This window comes from Mauremys reevesii, linkage group 2, assembly GCF_016161935.1.
Source record: "Mauremys reevesii isolate NIE-2019 linkage group 2, ASM1616193v1, whole genome shotgun sequence".
In the NCBI taxonomy this organism is placed as follows: domain Eukaryota; kingdom Metazoa; phylum Chordata; order Testudines; family Geoemydidae; genus Mauremys; species Mauremys reevesii.
Genome location: NC_052624.1, coordinates 30,346,304 through 30,363,907, shown reverse-complemented (window position 1 = coordinate 30,363,907; position 17,604 = coordinate 30,346,304). Strand labels below are relative to the sequence as shown.

Genomic DNA, 17,604 nt, shown 5'->3' with positions numbered 1-17,604 from the left:
CAAACCCAAACACTCTTGCCTCACCTCATGCCATGACCCTTCTCTGAGGCATTAATCAGTACAGTCTGCAGAATGTGGATGAAAAAACACATCCAAAAACCCCACAGAAATCTGCAAGTAAAGGGAACTTACATTTGCTTAAGAACAGGGGTGGCTCCAGGCCCCAGCACGCCAAGCGCGTGCTTGGGGCGGCATGCCGCGAGGGCGGCAGGCAGCTTTGGTGGACCTCCCGCAGGCGTCCCTGCGGAGGGTCCGCTGGTCCCGTGGCTCCAGTGGAGCATCCGCAGGCACACCTGCAGGAGGTCCACCAGAGCCGTGGGACTGGCGACTGGCAGAGCGCCCCCCGCGGCGTGCCGCCGTGCTTGTGGCGGCAAAATGGCTAGAGCCGCCCCTGCTTAAGAACTCCAAAGGGCAGAATGAGCACTGAGGGCTTAGCTTACATAACTGCACTGGAATATGATTATGAACATGCCATTCTTTATAAAGAGCAAAATGAGCAAACCAATACTTGTTCCATTTGGGAATTTATTGTGCAGGTGCAAAAACCTCCCATTCCCCTGCAAGTTCTCCCATTTTGTTCAACAGTAACATTATATTTATTCCAGCAGAAAAATCCCCATTCCGCTTTTCTCTGAATGTTCAACCTTAATGTTAATTTAATGATTCAAGTTACAATCTTGTCCTTACGAATATTACATGCTGGGGCTGGGAAAGAACTACTTGCCCACGAGAATCATTATTACCAGAAAAAAATGATAATGTTTACTGGGCATGCAGTGCTAATGAATGACAATGATGAGACCGAGGCACAGCTCAGTGCTAACGGGAATCCTGCAGAGACTCTCCTATTTTCTGAACCACTGCAAAAATCTGAGGAAATTTGACATTTAATATTGTAAGCAATGTAGACATTTTAAACTCTATTCTATAAAATGTCACACAGGAGTATTCAATCAATATGCTGCTTTGTTTTGTTTCCTCTCCCCACCCAGCACTTTATCCAGGTCAAGCTTCAAATATGAAGAATGGGAATGTAAAATTAAAACTTACATTAACTTATACCTGAGCTGAGAAGAAAGGTGTGTGTGGAAGAGAGTACGAGAGAGTCCCCCTTCTCTCCACCAACCATTCTAATTACATTGTCCTAACTTAGTGACATGCAAAAACTAAAAGAGTACAAATGTTGAAAAGTAAAATAGACTTAACATCCTGGCAATTTTAAAATGTAATGCATTATTAACAATACCACAGGTTGACATTTGTTATATATATAAATAATGTGTTATCCTAATAGTGTCTTTTTCCTACTTGGAGAACAGCAAGATATGAAGTGAGTTTAATGGATAATTACTAATCACTTCCCCTAACAGCCATTCTGTTTCATCAATAAAGCCTATTTCTCCCCTCTCTTTTTCTCCTTCCATTCCTGTCTTTGCGCTGCCATTGGTGTTCTCTCCATACCGGAACCTCCTTCTTTAATCTAGTGCACTACTTAGACCCCTCATCCTCTCTTTAAAATCTATCATCAAGATCCAACTGTTCTGCAAAGCTCATAAGCCTCTAATCTTCCAAATGATCACATTAAGGAGGCAATGGGAAGGGTGGGAAATCTGTGATTGAATCTTCCTCTGAATACCCTGTGCCTTTTACACTGTTTGTCCATTTTGAATGTCGTCTTCTGTTTGGTGCAGCACTGAGCAGATTGATGCCTACCGAATAATAATAAAGCAATAGGTAATGTATATGTACCAAAACTTGGTGTTGGGTAAAATCTTATCCCCAGTAAGTCCAGTTCCATGGCATGGGGCTCCTGGTTCCTGGAGAGTTGCCAGTCCATCACAGACCTGTTCAAATGCTAGTGTGGTTTGAGTCCAATACCTCATGGTGCAGAGTATGAGCTCTATAGCATTAGTAACTTGAGCCAACTAGAGAATCAAACTTTATCCCCTTTTGCCATGAACTTGGATGGGAAACATCACAGGATCCCCTCTTTTCCATCCACTGTTCTCAAAATTATAGATTGTCCTAACTGATACTAGCTGGCTATGGGTACTGAGGGGCCAGTATGGCAGCCAGAGTGCAACACTCTTTTTTCCTCTCAGCCACACCCACACATCACCTACGGCAGAGCAAGGGAGAAGGGAGGCATAGGAGTTACCTATGCAGGCTGTACACAATTGGGAATCCCCAGGTAGCAGGTTAAACCACTTTTCAGCTGCTTTGTGCTGCCAGAGCAGTGCAGATCACCAAGCGCAGGGGCCAAGGATGTTGCCAAATGAATGGTTCACTGGCATAAGAGGGTTAACAGCAAAATTTCATTAAGAACAAGATTAGACTCAAGAAAGAGAACACAAGGTAAAAATGTGCATGCTTCTTCCTCTCTTCTTCTTCCAAATGAATTTGGAATGGCGGCAAATCAGAAAACGCCAATTAATAGACAAACCAGTATTTGCAGCTTCCCCCCAGCTCAACAAACACATAGGGCCAGATTTTTATCTGTTGTAAACTGGCATAGCTTCATCAAAGTCAATAGAGTTATAGTGATTTACACCAGCTTAGAACTAGCCCATAACGTTATAAAATGTGATTTTTAATTACAATGAAACATTGTAGTTAGATTCAGCTGACAACATTTTTCATTTACACTCTAACGGCCAAGTTCAGAGGCACTGTATAAGGGTGTGCATGTTACCCCTCAGTAAATAGATGTAAAGGAAATCCAACTACCTTGATTTTCTGCTTCTTGCAATATGTTCAGTCATTTACACCTGCGCAAAGTAGGTGTAGGATGCAGCCATATCAGTGGTAACATTTTATACTCGCTTTGTGAGGGTTTAATTGAGTGCACAAGGTGCAAGTCAATGGAGAATTAGGCCCAATATACCAAATTCCACTCTGATGTACACTGGATAAAATGACACCAGAGTAACTACATGGAAATCAGTTATTCCAGATAGATGTACATTGGTGTAACAAAGAAGAATTTGCAGTATTGCCAACTAAATGTTCAAAAATAATGAGTCAGACCTCAAATCATGAAATCTGGTTAAAAATCATCATTTTTTAAAATATAATTTTGGTTTCTTTTAATTTGCGTTCTGGTTTTTGGATTCACATTTTCAAACTTCTCTGCAACTGCAAAGGCTGGAAACTTAGGGCAAAATCCTGGCCCCTTTGAAGTGAATAGGAGTTTGGATTTCACCCTTACTTCTTTCCCCCCCCACCCCCGTTTTCAGTGAAAGATGAGTCAAAAAATCACATCACTCTTGGAGTTGGAGCTGTAAAAAAAAAAACCCACCATCAAATATTAAGACACTCATGATAAAAATCATGAGAGTAGGCAACATTCAATTTGACAATAGAATCTATATTAGTGTAACCTACATATTGTAGGAGCTGGAAGGTTTTATGTTACACCAGTTTCAACACCTTGATTTTGGTCAAAAGGGCCCGATCCTGTTCCCAATGAACTTAATGGTAAAATTCCTATTGTCTTCAATGGGAGCAAGATTGGTTCCTAGCATTTTGTTCTTTCAGAATTACAGCAATTTTTAATATATGGTGGCATTAATTTAAAAAGCTTCGGTGGTATTAGGATATTTTCATAATTTTAGTAATTATCTAGAGCCTTTGGACATTTAATTTTAGAAGGATTATCAAATTGCCTTCATCCAGCAGTAAATGCTTGATCCCCTATTCCTTACCAAAACACCCATTGACTTGGGGTGTTATGTGGTCCAGGATTGGGCTGTACCTGATTCGCTGGGCTGATTAAGATCTCCCACATTTGCAGTTTTGTTCATGAAACATGCTCCCAAACATGCTTAGATAAGACCACCAGATCTATTGTTGACATCTACAATGTTTTAATTTTCCTTAAAGTTATTCAAAGAGTTTGTGTGATAACATTTCACAGCTGGTAAAGGGTACAACTCATGGATGAAAAATAATAAGCAACATGTCGTAGTTCACCATATGTATGTTATTACTTTATTCTCATTTCACAGGAAATGAACAATCATTTAGTACTGACAGGTACATACTGAAACTTACTAGCTTTCTATTAAACCTTTAAAATAATGTCCTACAGAAGTTTAGCATTAACCTTAAAGGAGAATGGATATTTTTTGCCAGAATTACAGAGATATCTTGTGAAAGGTTTTTTTGTTTGTTTTTTTGGTGGGGGGGCACAAGGGGAGAGGGAAGGGGGAAATGAGAAATTGCTGCCAGCAAAGCTGAAAATCTGGGCATGAGGAGAGGGAGAATTCAAAGCACTTTCTGCTCACAGAGATAGCTCCAATTCACAGGGACCTTTAAGTTAGGAATATCTGACAATAACTGGAGTATAATATAAATGATTTTCTTAATGGACTGGTGGACTTAAACACAAAAGTGGTGGTGCGGGCAGCCAATGCCTGACTGAATCGAAGCTCTAAAGTTTGTAAGCTCCCTGAAATAAAGAGGGTTACAAATATATAAGGGAGTGATTTGCTGATTTAGAACAAAGTGAAAATGTTTTGCAACTCTTTACTGAAAGATACCTCCCTTTCTAAAGAACTGTGAAATCTACTGTAGAAAAGCTAAGTAGTATTATTGTTATTATTGGTGTGGTTCTCTGCTGACTAATTTTGGTCTCTGAACAGGTACAGAATAGGTACGAGTTGAAGAAGGACAAATCCTGGACAACATTTTTTCAGAAGTTACTAGTGATTTTGGGCATCTTCCTTGAGACACCTTAAAGGGGCCTGACCTTCAGATGGGGGTGGGTATTCAGCACTCTCATTTCCACCAAATTCAGTATTTCCAAACAAGATGACTCACATTGGCATCTAAAACCCAGCATGTAGCTACTCAGAGTATTATCTGAGCACTACCATCCTATCCCCTCTGTGAGAAAGCAACAGGAGAATAGGTTCAGAAATCTTGATTCCCCCAGCTACTGAAATGCTGAATCAGAGTGATTAACAGCACATAACTAGTTATTGTTACTTATTGCTCTGTCTCAGAGCTCCTGGGGTGGCTTAGCTTATTCTGCCCCTCTTTCAGCACTAACACCACTCAGTCAATCTACAAAGCAGTGTTTTATCAGCTCACACCCCCAGTCTAACAGTGACACAGCTACTTTCCACCTGTAGTCTGGCAAGAAAGATCAGGGCTGACCTAATACATACATAAATAAAACAGCTTTTCCCCCCAACAGTACTATTGCTCTGATGCTTTCTCACTCTTGAGGCAGGCCCAATAGATATTGTCCCCAAACTTTCTTAGGGCTCTCCCATCAGGCTTCAGAAACTCTCTCTTAGGGAGTCATCCATAACCACGGCCTTGACTCCAAGCTAACCCCTCTGTGTAAGTCTATGTTGGAATAAAAGCCCCATAGCATGGCCACAGCTGACCCTGGTCAGTTGGCTCAGGCTGCAGGGCTAAAAATTGCTGTGTAGATGTTTGGGCTTAGGTTGAAGCCCAGCCTCCAGGACCCTCACAGACTCCCAGAGCTCAGGCTGTAACCCGAGCCTAAACATCTACACAGCAATTTTACAGCCCTGAAGCCTGAGCCTACCACAAGTGTTTAGTTGCTGTGTAGACCTACCATCTGTGATAGACAGGAGTAGGACCCCACCCTCTTTTGCAGAAAAAGCCTCTTGGAGACCTTCTTTTAGCCAAACACCACATGGTTCATTTCAATGTACTCTCCCTGCCACCTAGACAGACTCTCACAGCTCTGTATTTACAATATCATGTAATTCTTAGCTCTCTTGGCCAAAGAGGGAAGAAGACATCTTCCTAGTGAAAGCACTTTCCTGACACTGGAAAAAGCTTGCTAATCTATCTCTTTCTGACCCTGAGCACTTCCTTCCTGTGCCTTTTCTACCTCTTTAGTAATGGACTAATTAGCCTTTGGGGCTCTCCTCAGCCCATCCCATTTCACCAATTAGGCACAGCTCTTTCTAATCAGGGCTACTTCCTTATCAGAGCAACTACTTGTTTCAGTGAGCAGAGCATGGCATTAGTAGTTATTTTAGTGCTCTGTCACATTCTCTGTGAAGGTAGATACTGGATGCATACAATCCCCTAACCAAATAGTATAGCAATTAGTTAAATGTATTTTTTGTTGTTTGGACTAGTCTGTCTTTTATGCTCTTTGAAGGACAAGAGATGAAGCCACACACAACTCCTTGAATGCATTCTAGGAAGATCCAAACTTGAAAGATATAGGTAAGAAAGTCAGTTTTGCCTTTCATCCTCTATCTTTATGTGTGTCCCCTGTCTGTTCTTAAAATTATTTCACTAGACTCTATAAAACCTACTCTCCTGTCCCCACTCCCGCACACACTTTTTTTAAAATTTTGTGCTAGGAGGGATATAAGTTGGCAAGTACCCTAAACTGTGCATGCTCTCACTTTCTTTTCAGGGGGAATTTAGAAGCTATTCAAAGGAGTCCTTGATTTTGACCAAACTGAAGTCTTGCAGGTAACTGTAAGACTGAACTACCTGCAGGGGATTTTTAGTGTCCTTAGGGGAAAATGGTTAACATCAACTCATCTCTAGTCTGAATTGGTACTTTTTGAAGTAGGTCTCCTTATAGTGAATAGGAATATTACACACTTATTATTATAGTTGGCATCCTTTAATGCATTAGCATTTATATTTTCCCAGTAGAAATCCCCAAATTGGAAATATAGAGGTGTCAGCTAGTACCACTCTAGTTAAGGTTGTGTCAACATTTCCTATAAGTATGTTTTTCTAGGGTTTATAACTAGACTGTAAAAATGTGCTCAGAAGTGTAACTTGGCGCAGAAGAGCTCAGCCTGGGAGTGAATTTTTCACAATTAAAAATAAAAAGTCAGTTCAGCTGTTTCCAACCAGTATCTAGATAATAAAATGGAAATAAGTTAATTTGAAGATGCATTTTCCTTTAGCATAATTCAAAGCAAGCTTTTATTTAAATTATTCAAGGAATTATTCTACTAACATGATCTAATTGCACTTGGTAATTGTCAAAGTGAAAATGACTGAGCTACTTCATGTTGGTAAATGGTAACTACATCTACAAATCCTAGTTTACACTAATCTTTTTGCTATGCATAGGAAAATTAATTGTAGATAGGACTGGTAGTCCTATTTAATATTAAGGTTGCCTAACACTTCCTATTACAAGACTCTTTGAGTTGCTTATAACATTGTCAAAATTTAACTATCCAGGCTGAAATTTTAAATGCCAGGTGTCTGCCTTAGGCTGCAGTTTTTTGGACAATTTCAGCCAAAATGGTTCTGTGGTTTCCAAAAACAAGGTTAGGAAAAAATGTTGCTTTGCCCATGCTAAAATTCTGGTAACCTTTAGTAGCAAAGGTCTAACCCTCACCCCTGCCCCTCCATGCTTTTGAGCACGGCCCTGAAATTTGGCAGAGGTGTGGCCTTTGTGTCAGATGTGCCTTTTGCCATCCTAATGAAAACCTGGCCAAGTTATAAACCTTTGAAAAATTTTAATTCACACACGCTTTGATTTTTGCTTTTGTCCTTCCTCACCTCTTGCTGTGCAGAGCAGACTATGCATGTGCTATCCCCACAGAATGGCTGAGTATGCGCCTTCCTATTACAGCACCTATGTGTGATAGAATGGGACTGTGCATGCACCATTCCCCACAGAGCAACTGAGAATGCTCTAGCCCAGTGATGCAGCATTGAAGCCAGACGTTTCCTTGAATGGCTGCTCTCAGTTGTTCTGGGCCAGGCATGCTCAGGACACTAGAACTGAAAGCAGGGAGTCTGTCTCTCCCATGCTCTCAATGAGCCTCTGTTGGCACCCAGGCAGTGTGGAGGAGGAAGCTGTCTGATTCAAATGCAGAGGGGATAAAAGTCTAATCACGGGGAGACTGAGACTGGATGAAAAGCCTGGGAAGGGAGACTAGGAGATGGAACTGGAAGGGGGGAAATGGGGACTAGCTAGGGAAAGAGACTAGGGTGATAAGCCTGAGAAATGGAGCCTAGGACTAGGTGAACGGTCCTGGGACATGTAACCAGCGACAGGACAGAATGGGGTCATGCTTGGGGGAAATGGGTAGAAGAATTTGTACCCACTAGAGCACATTCCTCTCCGGAGTCTGGAATGGAATCCAAGATTCTGAGTCTCAACATTCCCATTCTGTTAGCAAATATCTGTGGAAACCCACTGGCAAAACGTGCATCTCAATTCTCTGTAGTGCTGGTCCACACAGAGGGTGAAAACCTACTACTGAAATTTGTTACTCCATTAGCTCAAGCGGCAGAGGGCTGGGTGGTAGATCTAAAGGCTCCACCCTTGCTGATAAGCCATGTATGCTACATGATAAGCATTTCTACTTTTTCAGTCTGGTTTTTTAAAACCTACGATCTCTCTTACACACCCTGCCTCCACATCACTATGTTAAAAGAACATAAAGGTTGCAAAACCAAGTGCTCAGAAGCTAAGGAATGCCAGAATTAGGGTTGTATGTGGATCCTTAATTTGGCCTCCTTGTGCATATGCATTTCGATAGTCTAATTTTAGGAACACAAACTATTTTTTTCATAGCCTCAGCTCCTTGCCCCCAGTCTCTTTGCCCAGGCAGGCCCAGTTCTCCCTCCCTGCAACCCTTCATTTCCTTCTCTGATCTCAGTGTTACTCCCTCCATCAACTGGCTCCCAGCCCCTATTTCCTTCACTGGCTTCTAGTCCCAGTCTCCCTGACCATCCCGTCCCATTCCACAAGACTTTGTCCCAATCTACTCTTTTTCCCCTGGTCTGGCTTTTAATAATCCTTCATTAAGGCTAAAAAGGGACCACTGAGATAATCTAAACTGCCCTCCTGCGTAACATAAGCTATAGGACTTTCATATATATATATTTTTTCCCCTCAGCATTCAAGTCAGATGGCTTCATCCTCCATGCTTCTTGGGCACCAGCAGGGGTGTCATTGGGAACACATGAGAGACAGGCTCCCTGTCCCCACTTTGGTCCAGAGCAAGCTTTACAGGGGAAGTCCAGCTTCACCCCATAACTGTGGGTGGGGCAAGCTCAGTTGCTCGGCTCAGCACTAGTAGTGGTGAGAGGCTCGACTGAACAACCTTACTAGTATTCTTTTAATGTAGTTTTTGTGTATGTAAAGTGTATATCATGCTCACCTGTTTCATACAAATAGTCTCACTGAAATCAGTATGAATGCTCCATGCGCAATCGGTGGCTGTTTGTTTAACTTTCCAGAAGTGCGCGCCTATCCTTCCATGTGCATGTACATTACGAGCATTAGGAAGTATTCCAGACAACGAATTATTCCAGTAACAAATCATGAACTCTCCTCACTCACTGAAGTGGAATGAACAAATATCTCACACATACCTTCCCTAGCCCATCCCTTTTCTCAAAAGCATGAGACCATAGGCCTTGCAGGGTGACAAGCAAGTCAAAAGACTTGGCCCGTTAGTCAATGAAGCAAGTTTCCGGTCCAAGGGCCCTTTGCCAACCCCCCCCCCCCCCCCAACACTCTACCAGCAGCCATCCAGATGAAACCTGGAGCACCATCCACTCAAATGTCTCAGTTACTGAGATTCACAAATGCTCTATCATGTCCATCTATCAACTTCTCCAGGGAATTTTCCTTTCTAAAAACAGAAAGGAAGCCTGACTCAGCGGCCTCATCATGCATTTTACTGCCATGTGAGGAGCTAAGCCTGGGTTCATTCCTGAAATGCTGACTCCTCACACCAGTGCTTAATTTGGAGCATCATGGAGATAGTGCTTTAGTCACTGAGCTCCAGCTGATCTGGGTAGAGAGTCAAGTTCCAAAATGGACTTGGTTCAAAGAAGGAAGACAGAAAATTATGAAATAGGATAAATCACAGCATGCATTATTAAATATTCTAATATAGCTTGTAGCCTTGAGAAGTGGCTCTCCAAAGCTGCAATAAGGTTGGGAGCTCCCTGTTTTTGATATTTTCACTTTCTTGTTTGACTTCTCCCCATGGTACTTATGGATCACAAGGGATCCCTCAGCAGCCAGGGCAGTATGTGCAAAAGCTATTTCCTCTGCATTGCCCCTGAGGCCAAGAGCCTAGCTCCCATGGGCTTTCCTATAGAGCTCTTCCTACCTCCTGGAGGTCCTCCTTAGAGTTGGCTGGGGGATTTTCTATCAATGTCTTTCTGACAAAAATACACTTTTCCTCCCCCAGAATTGAAACTTTCCAAGAGAGAGGGCTTTTTTTGCAAAAACAAAGAACACTTGGTTTTCCATTGGATTAGTCATTTAGATTCCCCCCTCCTCCCACTGTCAGCCATCCTGGGCAGCACTCATCAATTTCACTTTCTGCATGCAGAAGATAATGCAGTTAAGACTGAACTTCCATTATTCCTAAATAATACAGTGAACTGAGAAGTTTTCTGTGTATGGTATCAGGTTGGTAAGATATCTTGGTCCAGTGTGGTAGCTTAAGGCTAGTGTGACAGCCTAAACTTTGAGTTTCCTTGCTGTAGACCCCCTGGCTCAGAATAGCCCTCTGAACTTTGGAGAAGTTCAAAGCTGGATGGAAACGTTGAGGCATGATCCTGTATCTAGAGCAAGCAGGCTAAACCCAAGATCCAAATTCCTCTAAACTTGGGAGATGTTAAGTTATGAATGTCATGCATCTCTCCACTCCTTATATAGTTCAGCAGTTCCAAAACTCGTTAGCAGTCCACAGATGGCTAGTTGGTCACATGATGTAGGGACTCCAACTCCTATCCAGTTACATTACATTGAGTACTTCCCTAATGTCACTTTTCCATGTAAGCAACTGCTGTAGTTGATATAGGGGTATTATTCAATCACCGACAAGTGCAAGTGGAGGTGGTCCATTCAGCCATGATGGGAGGGGAGATGATCACTGCAATTGCAATATTTCCCTATTAAGATTGTGATTCCCCACTAGGAAAAAGTTTAAGGGACCCTAGTTCAGTTGTTCAGAGTTCACAATATCATTTTATGAGAGGATATCAGAACAACCAGGGGGGAAAGACTGGAGAAAAATCCTGTACAGTGTTCATCTGTCATTTGGAAATACTCTGTCCCAATTCAACATTGCCCAGCTATTTAAGTTATTTTAATAATCTACCAATATATAAAAGCAACACCTGATGGTGCTGCTTTGATCAAGAGTCTGTCAACATTTCCACTATGAACTTTGTTTATTAGAGATTTAGAAGCTGGCTGCAAGAAGTTCCCTATGTCCTGAAACTTCAGAGCAAAGACTGTGCCAGCCACCAATTAAAAGATCCAGGCGAGTAAAAGCACACATTGAATTTACTGGGTGTAAATACTATTTTTGCTTAAAAGCTGGCAGCTTTTTTGGAAAACCAAAGTTCTACACTTTAACATAGATCAAGCCTTTCCTGCATTTTGAAGGGGGGAAAAAATCAAACATCTGAGTTTAAGACAGGTGCTTGAAATGGCTGAAAAACTTTCCATGTTCTTTATCTGTTTGTTGTATGGCTTTTGAGGTTGCAAAACTCTGTTTTCTGCAAAAGGTTAAGGGAGCCAAAATGCTCACAGGTTAGTTTGTGATTTCTACTTCCAGCTTGACATGTCAACGTTTTTGCAATGTCATGCAATTTGGAATTTCACTTGGAAATATCATAGGAGCAACCTGTGGTCAGTTTGGCTTGGAGAGTTGGAATGGCAGGATAAATCAACACACAGTAACAATAGATACACAAACCAGGCAGGTGGCAATGGAAATAGACAGGGACACGTGCCTGCTGGTTCCATCTCCAAAATATAGTATGGATAGCTGTGGCACATCGCTTACCCCAAGGTCCAACCAGGGTGGCAGTGCAAAGTGTCTGCAGCCATGAAGCAGGGGGCGGGGGAGATAGCTACCAGATTTATGCTGAATAGAAGCAAGGCATGAGTGCTCAGATAAAAGCAGCTTTGCATTACTCTGGGGTGGTTTATCTTGGCATGGCTGGGTGCCAGAAAGCTAGGAACATTGGCTTCCCCTACGGGAGATACAAGCCCATCTTGCTTTTGCTCAGCCAGAAGCAGATGTCCTGCAGTGGGCAATGCAGATGACTGAAGTACTAGGCGAGGAGCCAGTTAAATCAATTCTGTCCTGTGTTTCATCAACAGTCATGGACTTGTCCTCTTGCCCTAATAGTTCTGCCATTGCAAGCTCCTTTTCTCCTGCAGTCTATGGCTATGCAGCAGGCTCCCAAGGAGGACACTATCAGCTCAGTATCCTAGTTACATACCCTCAGACAGACTCCTGGGGACAAACTTTTCTATGGTTCAAAGGCTATGGCAGCCCATGGGTCAAAAGTCTCATTTAGCTCTCTGTCACGGTGCACTCTACTCACTGCTGGGTGGTGCCGGCAATTCTCTGAAGATTAGCTCTGTCTGATTCAGCACCCCCTTTCTTCTTTCTCTGCATTGCAGCGCCTCCTGCACACAGCCCAAATCTTCCCCATTGGCTGAGTGGGCCCTTCTGATCTAATTCCACTCTTTCAGAGCCAGTCTGGGGAGTACACCCCCTTCACACACTCATCACCTCACCCTCTAGTCCACAGCAGGATGATTGTCTCTTTGTACAAAGGTGACCTGCTCACAGTAAGAGGCAGCACAGTTTCAAATAAACGCCCATGCATGTTTTTAAGCAATACTGGGCTCCAGCCATTCCTGGGGGTTCCACCAGCAGAAATACTGATGCAGAGTCCCCAGCAGTGGAAAGTCCAGCTGTAGGGTGGTCACAGTGGTGCAAGATGCCTACAACACCTACTCTGCCCGAGAGTTCAGAACTAGCTAGTGCAGCTCAAAGTGGGCAGAGCTGGCCAGGGAAGAGATGTGGCCAAAGCCCCTAGCATATTTGCTGATTTGGTGCATCCTGTGAACAACCTCTGCAAGGGGACCACTGATGGGAATCAAAGCTGCCTTCTCTTGGGGGAACTGTAGCTGGTAGCAGTGGGAAAGCCACTAACCCTCCCCTGGGTGTAAATGCCATTGCTTGTGCGGCTACCCCTGCTTTCACCCTAGAACCATTAGGAAGGAGTCAAGCTCTCTTTAAGTATCTTTTCCCTTACCAGACTGTCTTTGTGATTCTCAAGCAATATGTTTGAGATGAGCCTTAGTCAGCAGAATTGGATGGACGCTCCCAGTTGAGTCCTCTACACTCACAATACAGAGTAATGATTTGTGATGGGATGGATAAACCTCACACTAGGGAGACAGGTACAAAAATGGCTCTGGTGCCAGGAAGCTCTACACCTGCAGGCCTGTTGGGCATGCTCCAGTTGGAGGAGGGACTTAAAAGGAGGCATTGCAGCACTTCCAGGTGTCTAGCAATGGACTTGTGCTCACTGCTACAAAAGGACTAACCCAGGAAGATGCATCACCAGGAAGGGGACTGCAGCATGAAACAAGGACTCTCTCACTTCCAGAGGCCCCTGGGCTGGGCTGAAAATGATGCTTAGAAGTTTCAGGACTTTGGGGAGAGTGTTAGCCAGATTTCAGGTGTTGAATGCCATCCTTATGGTACTCAAGAGGGCCCCTAAACAGAACCTGCTGGAGTGCAGAGGCTCAGATTCCTCTACTCTTCCCTATTTCTATCACCACAGGCTCTAACCACTAGAGAGGGCTGCTGCCATCAGCTAACTGCTAGGAAGGAGATCCACCCATTGACATATATGGAGAATATGGGCATAATGGCCCAGCCCTGCTGAAGGACACACAGGAGGCTCAGAGGAGTGGAGAAAAGAAAAAACAAAAGCAAAACAAGGCAGGTAGTCTATTCCCGCTCAGTCTCTTCTGTTGGACCTACTCCATTTTGTACAAGTAGTTAAATATTCAGTGGACCAGAGACAGATTACCTTTACAACATTGTGGTTAGAGAACTCAGCTAGGATGGTGGAGAGTTAAGTTCAAGTCCCTGCTCCAGTTCAGGCAAACTGAGGATTTGAACCCCTGGTCTCTTGAATTCTAGATGAGTGCCTGAACCACTGGGCTATTGGCTATAATGGAGAAGACCTGTGCTTTTTCCACAGAAAAGGGCATGGGCTACCTACACACATCAGCTAGACCAGACACTTAACTTCAGGCGAAGGTTAATGGCTGAGAATCCTGAGCAGGAGACGTCTATCTGACCTTTCAGTCAGGCACCTAATTCCCATGAGTCAGGGCCTAAAGCACCAAAGTATTTTTGAGGATCTGGGTCCAGAGTCTCATTCCAGCCCATTCCTCTCCATTTAACTCCAGGGTAGCTTAGGTGGCTCCTCACTCAGCTTGCTGACTTTGAGGATCCCTTTCTTAGGCAACTTTTCTTCCCATGCATGAATGAAGAGCCTAACTTGCAGCTGAGAATTACTGAGTGGGGATGGCTAGAAATTAGGCATTGCAATGTTCAGCATAGAAACAGTGTGGTCCTTCTGTAGATCTAGAGCCCAAGGCCTAAAACTCAATTATCTCTTTATGCATACCTTATGTAAGCAGGGTCAGGATGAGCTCTACCCTGACATCTGGTGATGAATTGTGGCAAGTTGTGGAAAAGAACTTCAGGGGCTGATCTTGTTTGCATAGGCACACCCACCCTGCCTAGCATGAGCCCAAATGCTCACTTTGGCAGCTGTGGGATCCCCGGTTTCTCTGTTATTGGGGCAGGAAGAATAAAGTGTTGTTACCCTGATTATGTGAATCAAGGACAATGAAACTGTTTTATGACAGAGGGACTCACCATCAACTAAATAGCATTCGCTAGACAAGGGATATGGGTTCCAAAACCAAGTGGAGTGAGAGTGAATGTATGCCTGGGGACAAGTATTTGTACCTAATGGTATGGGCCCCTTTTGAGGGCCTGAAATACCAATTGCACTTCCTCCTCTCTCTACTGTGGAATATCAGAGCTAATTTTAATCCCATTAGGAGTCTAGTTACAGGCTGCTGAGCTGAATTCACTTTGGGCCAATGGTGCACCAGCCCTGAGGCTCCCCTACTACAAGCTGAAATCACTAAGGAGCTAAAATTACTGAGAGCTGAAATCACTGAGTGCTGGGTGGGGCTGAAGATATGTTGCTGAGCAGCTGGCAGAGCAGTTTGTGGGATGACTGGAGCAGCTCGCGGGACAACTGGTGGAACGGAGTGGAACAGTTCACGGAACGGCTGGAGCGGCTCACAGGATGGCTGGTGGAGCAGAACGGCTGGTGGAGTGGCTCACTGTGAAGGCTGCAGCAGAACCCTATGGAGAGGTGGGGCAATCGGCCTTGGACCACTTAAGGTGCCCCTTAACACTGCTGCACCCCGCCCCCCCGGGCTGGGAGGTAAAACTCTGCAGATAAACTTTTGAACTTGGGGGCTGCACTGACCAGGGACAGAGACTTTGGGGTTGTTGGACTTTTGGGTGATTTTTGGGTTGTTGGACTTAAGACCCTGAAGGGAAAAGGATACTGCCAAACTTACTTGGGGAGGGGTGGGGGGTGTCTTTTGCTGATGGTTTGTGTTATGAATCTGGTTTGTGGTGTTTCCCCAGCATAATAGCCGCATTGCTTCCCTCCTTTATTAAAAGGATTTTGCTACTCTCAGACTCTGTGCTTGCAAGAGGGGAAGTTTGCCTCTTAGAGGCACCCAGGGGGTGATATGTAATTGTCCCAGGTCACTGGGTGGGGGCTCGAGCCGGTTTTGCATTCCGTTATTGAAACGGAATCCCTAGATACTGAACCCGGCCCTTGCTGTCAACTCAGACGGGCAGAAGGGTTATACTTACTTCAGCCAGACTAGTCAGATTTTTGTACATTGTACTTTTGATTCTTTCTGTTTTGTAATACAGTACAACATTTCTAAAACACTCAAAATAGTTCAGAGGACTAGGTTACAGACAAAGGGTGAAATCCTAGACCCCTTGAAATCAGTGGGAGTTTTGACATTGAAGTCACAGCCTTTCACTTTTAGGTCACCAGTTCCTATTTGGCCAGGGATAACAGCAATCAGAAATCATCTGCTTGTTGTTTGGTGATCCATACAAAATGAGTTTGTACCACAATATGATTCCCGGTGGATGTGTTTCTATATCTCACAATACTGCACTTGGCATCCTCCTTAGCAGTCTCAGAAGAGGCCAGAGACTGAGCCCTGAGTCAGCAAGATATTTTAGCATATGCCTCACTTTAAGCATGTTAGTGCTCCCATTGACTTCAATGGGACTGCTTGCACATGCTACAATACCTTGCTGAATCAGGGCCTGACTCATTCCTTCCTTTCAGGCTTGAAGCACAGTGTGGGACAGTTTATGCTGCCAGTCCCTGTGCTGCATCTGTTCTTTGGAAAAACTAGAAGACTTCAATCAGTTTGACACTTTCCACCACCACGAGCCTAATCAGAGGATTCTTATTACTGTGTCTACATTGCTTTTCCTATAAAGTTAAAAAAAAAAAAACCAGAAAATTGGCAAACTATATTCTAATAAATGAGTTATGTTTTTATATACCTGTAAATAGTCTTAAGCATGTGCATAGACTACAGATGAGCACCCAGGTGATCTTTGTTACTGTTCTTATCCCAAACTCCCTTATTAAATGGTACTCACTGCCATCACCTCTATAATTAGACTGTAAGATGCTTGGGGTATAGACTTTGGCCCTGATTCAGAAAAGCACTTGAACATGTCCTTTACTTTAAGCATGTCTGTAATCACATTCCTATTCAGCAAAATGCTTGCCTTCAATGGGACTTGTGCACGTACTTAAGTGCATGCTGAATAAGGGCTGACGTCATGGTTCTTTATTGGCTCTAACATGCTGAGCACATTATTATTATAACTCTGTTAAAGTTAAATCTGTTACTTCAGTGTCTGAGTAGCTTTAAAATTTGTTTTAACTCAGTCTAGTTGCTGTGTACAAATTAAAGTTATCTAGGATAATTCAAAAACTGCAATAAGCAGACAGTCCATTAATTTTTATTCTATAGCTAGAAGTAGACCAGGTGTCACAACAGCCAAACATATCAAGAATTGAATAAGCTGGAGGCCCAGCTGCTTTGCTTCATGTGAGGATTTCAGCAATCTGAATCCCATCCTGCCCTAGCTGTTCATTGCTCGGACCTGCAGGAGCTAAAAGTATCACAGAAGCAGCACTGTCGACCTCAGGCAAGTGAGATTCTTTTATTGCTTTTGTAGTAACCTTTTCTGGCTCGCTTTAAAGCAGTGCATTCCAGTGGAAGCTGTTCCTTTTTTCTGTGTGAGAAAGGGTCCGACTCTATTACCTCTTTGTCTACCTCCTATGTCAGAACACAGTTTATAGAGATTAACTCCCCAGGCCTTCTCCTCCCATCCACTGTTAAGTGTTCAGTGCCTTCCCCCAGGGATGTGATGCTCCCACTCCCAAAATGTGAGACTCTAAAAGCACCATCATGTACTTTTTACCCCTCCTCTGCCAATTTAGAATTTTAATAGGCGAAAACTGCCTAGGCTTTCTAGTGAAATGAGACCCTGTGTTCTAAATGAAGGTGACCAGATGTCTCAGTTTAGTTACAGTCTGGTGTTTTGAGGGGAATCAAGACACTGAACTACCCCAGACTGCCAATCTCATCTGTACAGATGGCCGACTTTGAAATCCTTCCCCACCTCCATTGCATGTGAG

At 43.5% G+C, this 17,604-nt stretch overlaps 1 long non-coding RNA gene across 3 annotated transcripts; it reads left to right on the top strand.

Annotated features, from left to right (window-relative positions):
• The first annotated feature begins 5,981 nt into the window (after positions 1-5,981).
• Positions 5,982-16,449, top strand: LOC120396818. Of its 3 annotated transcripts, none has more exons than XR_005593413.1 (4): positions 5,982-6,047; positions 6,149-6,216; positions 6,413-6,471; positions 16,231-16,449. It is a non-coding gene; the product is annotated as an uncharacterized LOC120396818 (long non-coding RNA). The 3 variants fall into 3 exon arrangements; XR_005593412.1 differs by having other exon boundaries at positions 6,000-6,047; positions 6,126-6,216; XR_005593411.1 differs by lacking the exon at positions 5,982-6,047 and having other exon boundaries at positions 6,056-6,216.
• The last annotated feature ends 1,155 nt before the right edge of the window (positions 16,450-17,604 follow it).